This window comes from Pyrgilauda ruficollis, unplaced genomic scaffold, assembly GCF_017590135.1.
Source record: "Pyrgilauda ruficollis isolate IOZ18807 unplaced genomic scaffold, ASM1759013v1 scaffold106, whole genome shotgun sequence".
Lineage (NCBI taxonomy): Eukaryota > Metazoa > Chordata > Aves > Passeriformes > Passeridae > Pyrgilauda > Pyrgilauda ruficollis.
In genome coordinates, this window is record NW_024508766.1 from 915,693 (window position 1) to 926,735 (window position 11,043).

Genomic DNA, 11,043 nt, shown 5'->3' on the forward strand with positions numbered 1-11,043 from the left:
GGGCGGTGGGGCGGCACCGGGGGGGTCCCGGAGCCTCCGGCCGGGCAGTGCCACGCTGGGACCTCTCCTGGCCCCGAGGGGCTGGGGCGGCCGCGCCCCCCGTCCCGCTGCCCTCGCCGAACCCGCCGCGCCCGGGCCCGCAGGGAGCGCAGCACCCCGGCTCTGTCCGCCCTGGGCCAGCCCGCCTGTGTCTCTGCCCTTCCTACTGCTCTGCTTAAGGGAATATAAAATGGAACATTGTGATTCTTCACAAGCTTTTATATTGTCCCTTGGCTTGAATTATTTTGACTCATTCTTGTTTCATGGGCGGCTGTTCCAAAGTTGTGTGTCCAGTGTGCTTTGCGTAAGCCGTGTTCACCAGAATCATCACCAGAAGCATCACCGGAATAGTCTGAGTTGGAAGGACCCCCAGGGACTGTTGAACCCAACTTTTCAGTGAATGACCTATACAGGGATCGAACCTGCGCCCTGGGCGTTATTAGTACCGTGCTCTGTGATCCTTACATGAAGAAAAAAATGCCGAAGAATGTATCAGTCTCGAATAGTGAAATTCAGCTGTCCCTGCCGAGGAGGCTAGTGTTTAACTCTTCACAAAAGTACACCTTGCTGCTAATACAGTCTTAAAAATATTGAGATTAATCCAGTGCTAATTAAAAGAATGAGCTTTTATAGCTCTCAAAATATTCAATACTTTCCTCCTAATAATTTCATCATAGCATGCATAAATAATTAATATATAGCAAAACTGTTAGCACTTTTAAGGTTTAAACTGGGTAAATCTTCAAAGTTAAAATGCTAACAATTTGTGGCTCACTAAGGTGTGTGGCATTATTGTATGGAACAATCCTTCCTGCTCATTCCTACTTGTTTTAATTAAATACTTCCCAACAACAAAGCCAAAATCTATTGAAGCCTTAAATAAAAAGACAGTAGAGGTCAAATGAAAGGTAAAAGGCATGTCACTCTACAAAGCAGTTCTTTTTGTTTAAGTAGAAGAATAAGGTGTTGCTTTTTTGCAGCTCGTTCTCTATGATGAATTTTTCCATCTTTTGTCAGTATGATTACATATAATTATATTAGTTATACATAAGTATAATACATTAATATAGTATAATTATATTAGTAATATATACTATTATATTAGCAATATATATTATATTAATATATTAGTCATTTTTACTATCCAGTAATAGCATTGTTACAATTTCTACTTTAGTAGTGACCATTATGCTCACTGTCCTGAGGGGCTTTCTTCTGATTTGGATTGGTTTTTTTTAAATTGCTGGTGGTCCTGACCTACCCTCAGGCTTAGTACACAGAGTGAACAAAGATGGTCTTAAAAGACCACTATAATTTCTTTATTAATGTAGACCATTCCTTCCAAAGCTGTCTATATGAAAATACAATGCATAAAGCAACACATGAAAGCATTTCTGGCTGTTTGGAGACTCAGATAGTCACTGTCTTTAGCTTTCCTATATTCTTACTTCTAAACATCTTTTTCTACCCCCAAGATCCAGATCCAAGGTTAAATTCTGGTTCAGAGTCGAATGCAAATTTCCCATCAGCTCAAAGAAAGAAAAGATGCCATCCTTTACTTTTGTCTGGTTTTTTTTGTTTTTGTTTTTTTTTTTTTTTTTTGGTGCAAATTAAGTGTCTCCAGAAGAAAGTAGGCAGAGCCAAAACCCTTAATTGTTTTGCCTTCTTTTATATGCAATACTATATATCTGAATCTTGTGGATTTTGGTGAGGCAAATTATTCTGGAGTAATACATGAAGTGCATCTTCTTTTGTTAGGTCACACCAACCATTTAGAGCAAAGAGCATTATATGACCAAGGATATTTTAATTTATTTTATTTTTCAGCAGGGAAAAATACTACTAGCATTTTGCCAGCCATTCAAGTACTCCTGTAACAATCAGAACAAGAAGTACAGATGGTATCTCTTTCTTCATCTGCCCCCCAAAAAATGACCCTGATTCAACTGGAGAACCAAATAGCAAGTTTTCCCACCAGTCACAGATAGTCAAGCAACTTTGCTGAACATCACTCTTAGCCATACACTTGGTCATATGTATGTCTGGGCATGAAAGCCAGATAGCATTCATACTCATACAAGATCCTGATCAATCTAGAGAGAATAAATTTTTCATGTCAGAGAGATGTGCTGGCAGACTGATTAGGTATCTTCTGTGTGACCATTTGGTTTGCTTTTTGTTTTAAAGTAGCAAAATATGTAACAGTGTTTTCTGAAATACACCACATGGCAATTACAGGCAATGCAGATTAACATGCTGCTTGGCCTTATTTTTGAATTGGTGGGGAATGCATTCTTTGTGGTGAACTGCTAATGAAAAATAGGGAATGAAAAAAGACAAAGGCAGTGTCTTAAAGAGACTTCCAAAGTAATTTTTACTTGCACTGCAACATTTCAGTAGAAAGCCACACCCTAGTTCTATTAGCAGAAATCTAAGAGATAAACACAACCTTTTTATTTGACAAATTTCTATCTATAGCATGGCCAGGATTTGTTTATCCCAGTCTCTCACAAAATTATTTCAATAGGACTTCAAAATGTCCTTATATCTATGCATGTGCTTATGAACATTGTACAGAAAGGATAAACAAGCACACACTTAAATGCTTTTCTGGATCAGGGCCTTAGACCACAGAGAGTCTGTGCCCTGAGTTGTCACTAGCTGGTACTTAATTCAAGGTGATTGAAGGAGCTGTGTCTGCTATAGCAGCACAGTTTGAGCAGCTGTCATGCACAAGCAGTTGCTCACACTCACATCCCAAGCTTTAGGAATGCCTACAGGTGGGGCCAGGAGGTCACCTGGGCTGTGTGCAAAAACAGACTGAGTCTTTCTTTCTTTTTTTTTTTTTGGTACATCAGCTGATGCGTAACTTCAGTTAGTTTCCTGGGCCATAGGAGCTTTTATGTGGAAATGGCTGAGAGGCTGTCAGAGGTACAAGTCTCCTCGAGTGGGTGTTACTGGTGGCAGGACTGCAGAGCATCACAGTCCAAAACTCCGGCATGTGCTAATTGGGATGGCATGCATCCATGTGTACATGTGACACACATGCCTGAGAGACCTCCAGATTCTTTGTTACCTAACATTAACCTGCAGTGGGAAAGAAAGCCACCCCATACAGGCAAACACACTAAACCTTGAGTGAAAGAAGCTGCCACAAAAGAGGTTTGCACAGAGTTCAGGGCAGAATTATATTCATAGTCCTTTAACAGGCAGGTCAACTCTGATTCACCCACTGTTGAACATGAATTCAAAACTGATTTTAAAGACCATGAAATTTAAGCATGAGCATTTCTCACCATTTAAAATTATGAAACATATCATAAAGCACATAATAAAGGAGCAAAGGAGCTTTTTTCACTGAGTTGAGAAAAAGTACTCTATCTGCATTTGAAAGGATGTTTGCTCAGAAGGATTGATGTGGACTTCAGAGATTCATGAACACAGAGTCCCAATTATGCCTCCAGATAAAAAAGGGTTAGTGAACTTTGTAGTATGTTACTGTATGAATGTATTAGGTCAGCTGGAAGGGAAATATGGGGAATATATTACAAAGTGAAGTGGTTACATGTAATTATCAAGCATAGTTATCTAAAAGCCAAAAATAAACAGGAAAGAGTAGAATTCTGTTCTCCAAATGCATCTTAATGGTAGTAATCTCAATTTGAATGAGATAGAAAGCTGAACAAAAATATATCTCTTCAACATTGAAAGGAGGTGAAGAGAAAGTACATGACCATAACAGGGAGCTCTGAATTGTGCTAGGCCCCAGCACTTTTGAAATAAAGGAGAGGATCACTTGAAGCTAGGCTGGAAGGCATTAAATGATGGTTTACAAACCACTTTCCCCAGTCTGAAAGTATTTTTATAAGAGTGCAATCAAAACCCAAACTATTTAAAATGTGAGACGAAAGTGCTAGCAAGATAGTAAAAAGTAGCATGAGTTAGTAAGTAGTTCATAATGTTGGAAGGAAAAATGCAAAGGATTGGAAAAAATGAATGTGACTAATGCATAATTTTATTAAATTTAGTAAATAGGGATTTACTCCCTCTCTCTATGTGAGAACTGTATCCCCACTGCTAGCCCATATATGGCCCTCAGCCCTACTGGCAGAAAAACAGCTCCTTAGGCCTTGGAAAGGAGGGATGCAGCAGTCCCTCTTCTCTTTGCACTCCCTTTCAAGCCCTTCACTGGGATGCAGGAAAGATGCAGGAGAAATCAGTCCTGAAAACTCCAGTGAGCCCTATTCCTGTGCACATAAGCATCCATCTGGGAAGCAGCTGGAAAGACTGGGACCCTCAGGAAGGCTCCAAAATGTGTAAAATCTTTAGTTTACGTAGGTATATTTCTGATGCCTTCTAGAAAATATCAGGACAGCTTTGCTTTGGAACAACTGAAAGAAATTTAAACCATTTAAATATGCATTGAATTCAGTTTATCCATTAAATTAGTTTGTTTTTTTTTGTTTTTTTTTTTTTTTTTTTAGGATATCTTTGGGGGAGAAAATACATCCTCTTTTTTTAGCAATTGTAATAAAGGATTTTCCACAAAGCAGAGAGGAGTTTTCCAAGACATAAGACTTCTTTTCTCCTGGTTTTGTAGCTTGCTCTAAAAAGTATGAGCAAGCATGTCAGAGTTGAAGACAATATATCAGCAACAGTAACTTTTTACAAAATGTTGTCTTAACAGTATGTAAGGTGCCTTGTTTTTTTTTGTTTTTTTTTTTTTTAAACCATATAAATACACTGTAAATGCTGCTTGTGTTTGCTGAGGCAGAGCCACAGAGTGTATCATGGGAGTGAAACTCCAGCAAGGGAAAACATTTTTGGTGTTTTTCAGGATACTGACTTCAGTGGGGTGGAATTTTTCTTTGGGGTGGTGAAGATCAGATCAGTCATTTGTGGCATCAAAGAACTGCCATGTATTTTCCAACCTTTTCAGACCTGCCTTCTGAGAAGCACTTGAATGTGTCCTTGCTCGGCAGAGAGCCACTGCTTATCCTGCTGGGTTATTTGCTATGCAGCCCTGCACAGCTAATGACCATCCCTGCCTCAAAGCATTTAAAGCTCAGGTCTTGTGAAGAGTTGCATAGACAGTTTGCTTCACTGACTGCAAAATGTCCCAGGAAAATTAAGAAACATCTTACTGAGAAAGTTTCATGCAAATCTGGATTAGCCTTGAGCTCTCTCACAAGACCACATCGCTGGATATGAGCCTGTCAGTGATTAATTATCCTTTACTTGACTGTAAAGATTCTTGTTTCTTGTCAGCCCATCAAGTGTAGCAGAGCTGAAATTAAGTTTTTATTCTAGGTCTACTTTCATGGGTAATTTTCTTTTAGTCAGCACTTGCTTTGCTTTCTGTCAATTGGGAATTTTCTTTCTCCTCACTAAATACTGAAGAAAATGCCTACACTTCTTCATCAGGATTAAAGACGATAAATTTAAAAGAGCAAATTAATGTGCTTTCTACTTATACCAAGAAATGGCACAACTCTAGCTTGACAATTCTAAATGCTGAATTTATTTGCTGAAACAGCATTTTTGGATGAGGAGGGGACTAATAACTGCCTTTAGTCACAGCTGTTGCACCTCACTTTGCCAAGCAGGTGATCTTGAAGAGCTGAAACACTGTCCAAACCTTTATCAGGCACCGTGAACATTTCTGCTGGAAATGCCATGTAACTTTCTTAGCCAGTCTGGATCCGATTTGCACTCTCTACACTGACAGCTCTGTCCAGGATTTCAGTGACCACAGGATTACTCCCTAAATCCTGTGTTAAAGATGTGCTACACAAACATGCCTCCTCTGCACCCACTATGATGACATAAAACATTTTTTTTCATCTTTGTGGTGTCTTTCAAGTGAGCGAATTGCCAGGGACATGAAAGCAGCAGGACCATACTCATCCAAACCAGGAGGGTTCTTGGAAGCAAGCTTAACTTGAAGCAGATGGACAGTACCACAGCTGAACCAGATCTCCACTTGAGGCTGAAATCTGGTCAAATGCTCTATTGTGCAGAAAACAAACCCAAACCAGAACAATCAAAGGAAATTGAACTCTCCACTGGTCTGTGTGTTTAATACTGAATACATGTAAAAACATTTAGGAGGGAAGTTCCTGGGGAAACAGTTATTTCCCAAGGATATCTCCTCACCATATGAAGATTAAAGACCTGGTACTGAGCCATATGTGCCAAACCATTAGCAAGACAACCCCTTCTTCCATGATTCAGGCACATGCACAGAAGCTACTTCACCCTGCTTATTTGCCTTCTGGTGGTGGACAGCACTCCTACTTAATTACTGTGACTATCTGCAACTATTTTAAACCATATCCTAATTTTTCAAGCTTCAGAGGCATTTGCTAGAATTAGCTTTAACATTTCATGAGGCCTGTAGCCTTTCTTCAGACAGATAGAGACACCTATCTGTCACTAATTTTCACTAGAACTCCTGCTTTGGATCTTGTATTTTCACTAAAAATTTCAAGATGCAAAGCAGGACTTCTATGAATCTCTCAGGTCACTTCATCTCCACACCTGAGAAGCAGTCAAGGCAGCTGCTACACCTTTGCTCTCCCCAGGCCATGGGGTTAGCTTTTATCAATAACAGAAGCTCATCTCAGCTGCTTTCTTGAATCTGCACACAAAGGGCCAGGGCTACTTTCCCAGCCCAGATTGCACAGGATTGCAGCCCAAGTGCACACCTATTCACAGATGGGATCTGCACAAGACACTGTTCAGACAGGGTTTTGAGCAGCACTCAGCATTGACTCCAGTCTTCTTTCTCGGCAGATAAAGGGAGTTAGGATGCCTTGTTTTCTTCTCCTTTTCTTCTGATTCATTAAGACATTCTAATCAGAAGATGGCATTATAATTTCTACGGATTCATCCTAAAGCATAGCACCATATATTTCCTAGGATGGTCTCTTTCCCCTTACCCATCTTCATGAGATCTTCCCCACTGTGGAACGCTTCAGACCTCAATATCTGTTAGATATTATGAACCATCTGCCTTTGGGTCCTCCTGCTTAATAGCTGCTGACATCACAGCTCAATGGCAGGGCAACATCTAGACTCCACACAGAGAGTGCAGACTGGTACCAAGCATCCAGTGCCATTACAAACCAGCTCTCACAGCTCTGCACCGAAGTCAGGAGGACCATATGCTCAAACAAAATCATCTAGGTTCAGCACAGGAAACAACTTTGACTAGTTCTACTACAAGAAATAAGGGAGGCCTTATTTTTTTCTGGAATCTAACTTCCTGGTCCTATTTAACATTTTTTAATCCAGTTAAAGAATATTTCTTTCCTTTGCTGTCTTCTTCATTGTGCCTCCTTCTATTATCAAGCAATAGGACAATAAACCAAGAATAGTCAGTATCTAGATGTGTCCGTCTGTCTTTGCACAGATGCAGCAATGAGATGGAGTGGCAGTCAAACAACTGAAGTGGAAGAAAATGTTTTAACATCAACAATCCAGAGACTGTGTCCTAAAGATATGAAAATTTGGGGGAAAAGTGGTATCAAAGACAATAGCATTTCCTGTCTAAAAATTTATGAAAGCTTAGTCAGATGAATACCAAGTCTTTTAGGATATATCCTGGTCACTGTCAAATCAGAAGAACAGATAGATGTGGAAGTTAAGGCAGGAAGAGGTAGTGTTTTTTCTCCAAATGTTTGACAGTGAATTAATTGTTAAAATGGAACAAAGTTTTCATTACTGCTAGTACTGCTACTACTACTTCTAAAAGCTATATGCAGGCTGGAGTAGGAAACCAGCTTGGATGGTTCCCTACTCCAGCCTGTATATGCCTTTTGCCTGGATAAGAATTCAGAAAAATGCATTCTGGCAGAATCTTTGTTTCCTCTGGTGAGGAAAGAGGAAAGAGCCCAACACAGTCATTCTGTATTTTGGGACTAGGGCACAAGAATTTTTCTGCATGTCACAAACCTGTGGTGCCAGAGCTTGGCTTTGTTCACCACCTGCTTTACCCCTGAACACTCTGCACACCATGTCAGCAGCCTTGCTGCATCTGCTGCTCATCCAGTCTTTGCATGGCCTTTTTATCTTTTGCATCACCCACAAGATTGCTTTCCTGGCCCTGTCTAAGAAAGGAGAAGTTTTCTGCCTGTTTGCACTTAGCACATCCTCAAGGTGCTCTGCTAGTAGGGATTTCCTTTCCCCAACCTCTTGCTCCTCCATTCTGCTTGGCACTGCTGCCAAAATGACACTTCAGACTTGACTTCTAATTTTGGGCTCAGTGCCTTGCACACACAGCAAAATTACTAGTCCCAGGCATGGGTCCCCTGAAGTGACTATGGGCTGATAGGGCTTAGCTGCAGGCTGAATAAATGGAGCGGGTACCAGAGCATCAGTTATATATGAAAGGGATTTTCCTTACAGTCAGCTTAATCAAGTCAGCCTTTCCACCTAAGATAATCACTTTAAAAAATCATCATCACTTAAAAAATAGACCTCTGTGGTAACAATTCTGTGGCTGTAAAATGTCATCCTGGAAGAACACTCTCTCCAGCTGCTCACCAGGACCAGTTAATATGCCTACAGTGGAGACCATGATGAGATGCAGTGTGCCAGGACACTTTCTTCCTGTGCTGGCACATGACACGTCCTTGTCAGTCCTAAAAATGGCCTTCAGGCTGTAACCCTAAACGAAAGGAGGATATTGCACTTCCTTAAAAAGTATGCCTCCAGGCATCCATAAATTACAGAGAGACCCCCAGTAAAGATTGGAGGATGGACCATTTTTTTCCTGGAGAGCCTGGGCCAGTGTTGATTCATGACACTTGCTCAGAAGTGCTCTTTCAGCACATTTGCATGAGACAGCAGCAGTGTAAGGGGGCCCTTACAGACACTAAAAGCACTGCAGGACCACTGCTAAGCAAACAAGGGTGTTAAATTCTTGGCTAGACCCCAGTGGAGGAAACCAGATCATTTACACCTGACTTCCTGGGATTCTCCCCATCACTCTGGGAGACACAATGAAAACTTGTCATTCCTTGCCTGGGATTCAAATCCTTCTGGCTTTAATGCACCCTTTTTTGCTTACCAGCACCTACCAAGAGGTCAGTTTATTGACAGACTCCAGCAGATTTCCATGGGATTGCTCTCTCTGATTCTCTTCAAGAAAATTTTCAGTGGAGGGATGGAAATCTAGTGTGGGTTTGCCCCTTACCATCTAATTTTAAGGCAGTGTTTTTCACCCCAGAACATGATCTGGCATCCAGAAATATTTTTACAATAATTTCTCCTGCCTGTCTGTTCTCACTCACCTCCACAGGCAGATCTTGTTGCATCTATAGAAATGCTGGGAGAATTCGTATTTTCAAACTGCCTGCTGTGTCAGAAGAGTCTAACTAGAAGAGTCTCTCTGTTGTGCCAGGAGAGCCTAACTTTTTGGGATTGGTCACCTCACTCTAGCCAATAGAAGACTCATATTTTTACAGTTTGTGCTTTCAGAAAATTTGAGGAGTACTGTTTGACAGCCAGGTGTTCACATTTGCTTGGAAGTATACAGGGGCCAAAGGTCCTTGATAGACAGTGAGATGGATGTCAAATAAACATGTAGTGTTGTGCTGAGATAACAAAGCTAGTTCAGTGGCTGGTAGGGTTGCACAACTCCATAGGGCAGCAATATGCAGGGGCCAGGTTGTGTGGTGTGTCCACTGCCTGTTGTGGTGGACAGGGTCCTGAAGCCATCCTGAGTGAGGATGAAAAGTGTCCCAAAGTAAAGCATTGTAGTCAAGCATCTTGATACCTCTGTGGCGGCCAGCACTGTCATAATCATTACCTACTGCTGGTGTAAGCAAAACCAAGAGTATAGAAATTACATTTTTAATAGGAAAAAAAAAGGCTGATTTGATAACTATAACTCTGTAACTTTAACATATAGTTATATGTGATAACTGTAGTAAGAAAATGTTTTCAATCTCACAAAAAACTGTGGCTACAGCTTTGCTAGTGTGAACAGCACAGATGAGTTCATCAGACACAGAAGCCACTAGAGAAATGGGACATCCATGCTGCTGAGCAGTAAGAGGGATTTTGTTCAAAGTCACCACATTGATCCATGGGCACACTTGCTTGTCTTCTAGCCATAAAACCTCTGCTAACTCTGAATACAGTTATCTTAAAAGTACTTTGTAAGTAAGAACCAGTAAGAGCATAGGTCCCAGGATCTTACTATGCCACTGATTATGGCATAGTAAGGCTAGGTTGATCCTGTCACCAGAATTCCAAACTAACTTAGCCGTAACATCAGAAGGGCAAAACCCCCTGCAAAATGGCATTGATATATCGCATAGCTGGTGCTCTGAGACAAAATTCCCTTTTGTATCAGCTTCAGAAACTTCATGTTTTAAATGCTTAGCAAGTTTTTCCCAGTACCTGTGCTCTTCCTCAAGAGAAGACTATTGCTGTGGCAAAGATCCCAAAAGCCCTCAGAGTCAAGGCTGATTTCCACAGAGAGCAAACTATCTCAGCAGTAATGTTGCTCTTCTGCATTTCCAGTGCTGCATGCTCAGAACCATGGTTTAGGTCTTAGACCAGACAGTCACAGGAAAATTTTCACTACATCTATCCGTACCTGGAGAAAATAGATCACTCAACATTAGGGCTGGTTTTGGGTCTTGTCTCTGAAAATTGCCAAATGAAGCACAGTAAGAGGCATCTCTGAGGTCTGGGTTACAGCATTCCATTTGTTATTTCCACCTAGATAGTTGATGAACATTTTTATCATTATTTTTTCTTATGGTCAGTAAGAGGCATAATTTCAAAATCCATCCAGTCCATTACACTGCTGCTTGTTACCAACAGACTGGAAGCATCTGGAGCATATTTCCCCCACACAGTGGAAAAAAAAGAGTTCTTGCTGGCTTTTTATTTAATTTATACCACAGAATTACTTCGTTCTGAAACAAAACTGACCAAATCTTTGCCTGTGTTTCAAGTTTAGTAGATTGTAAAAGGTTTTGCGTTTGC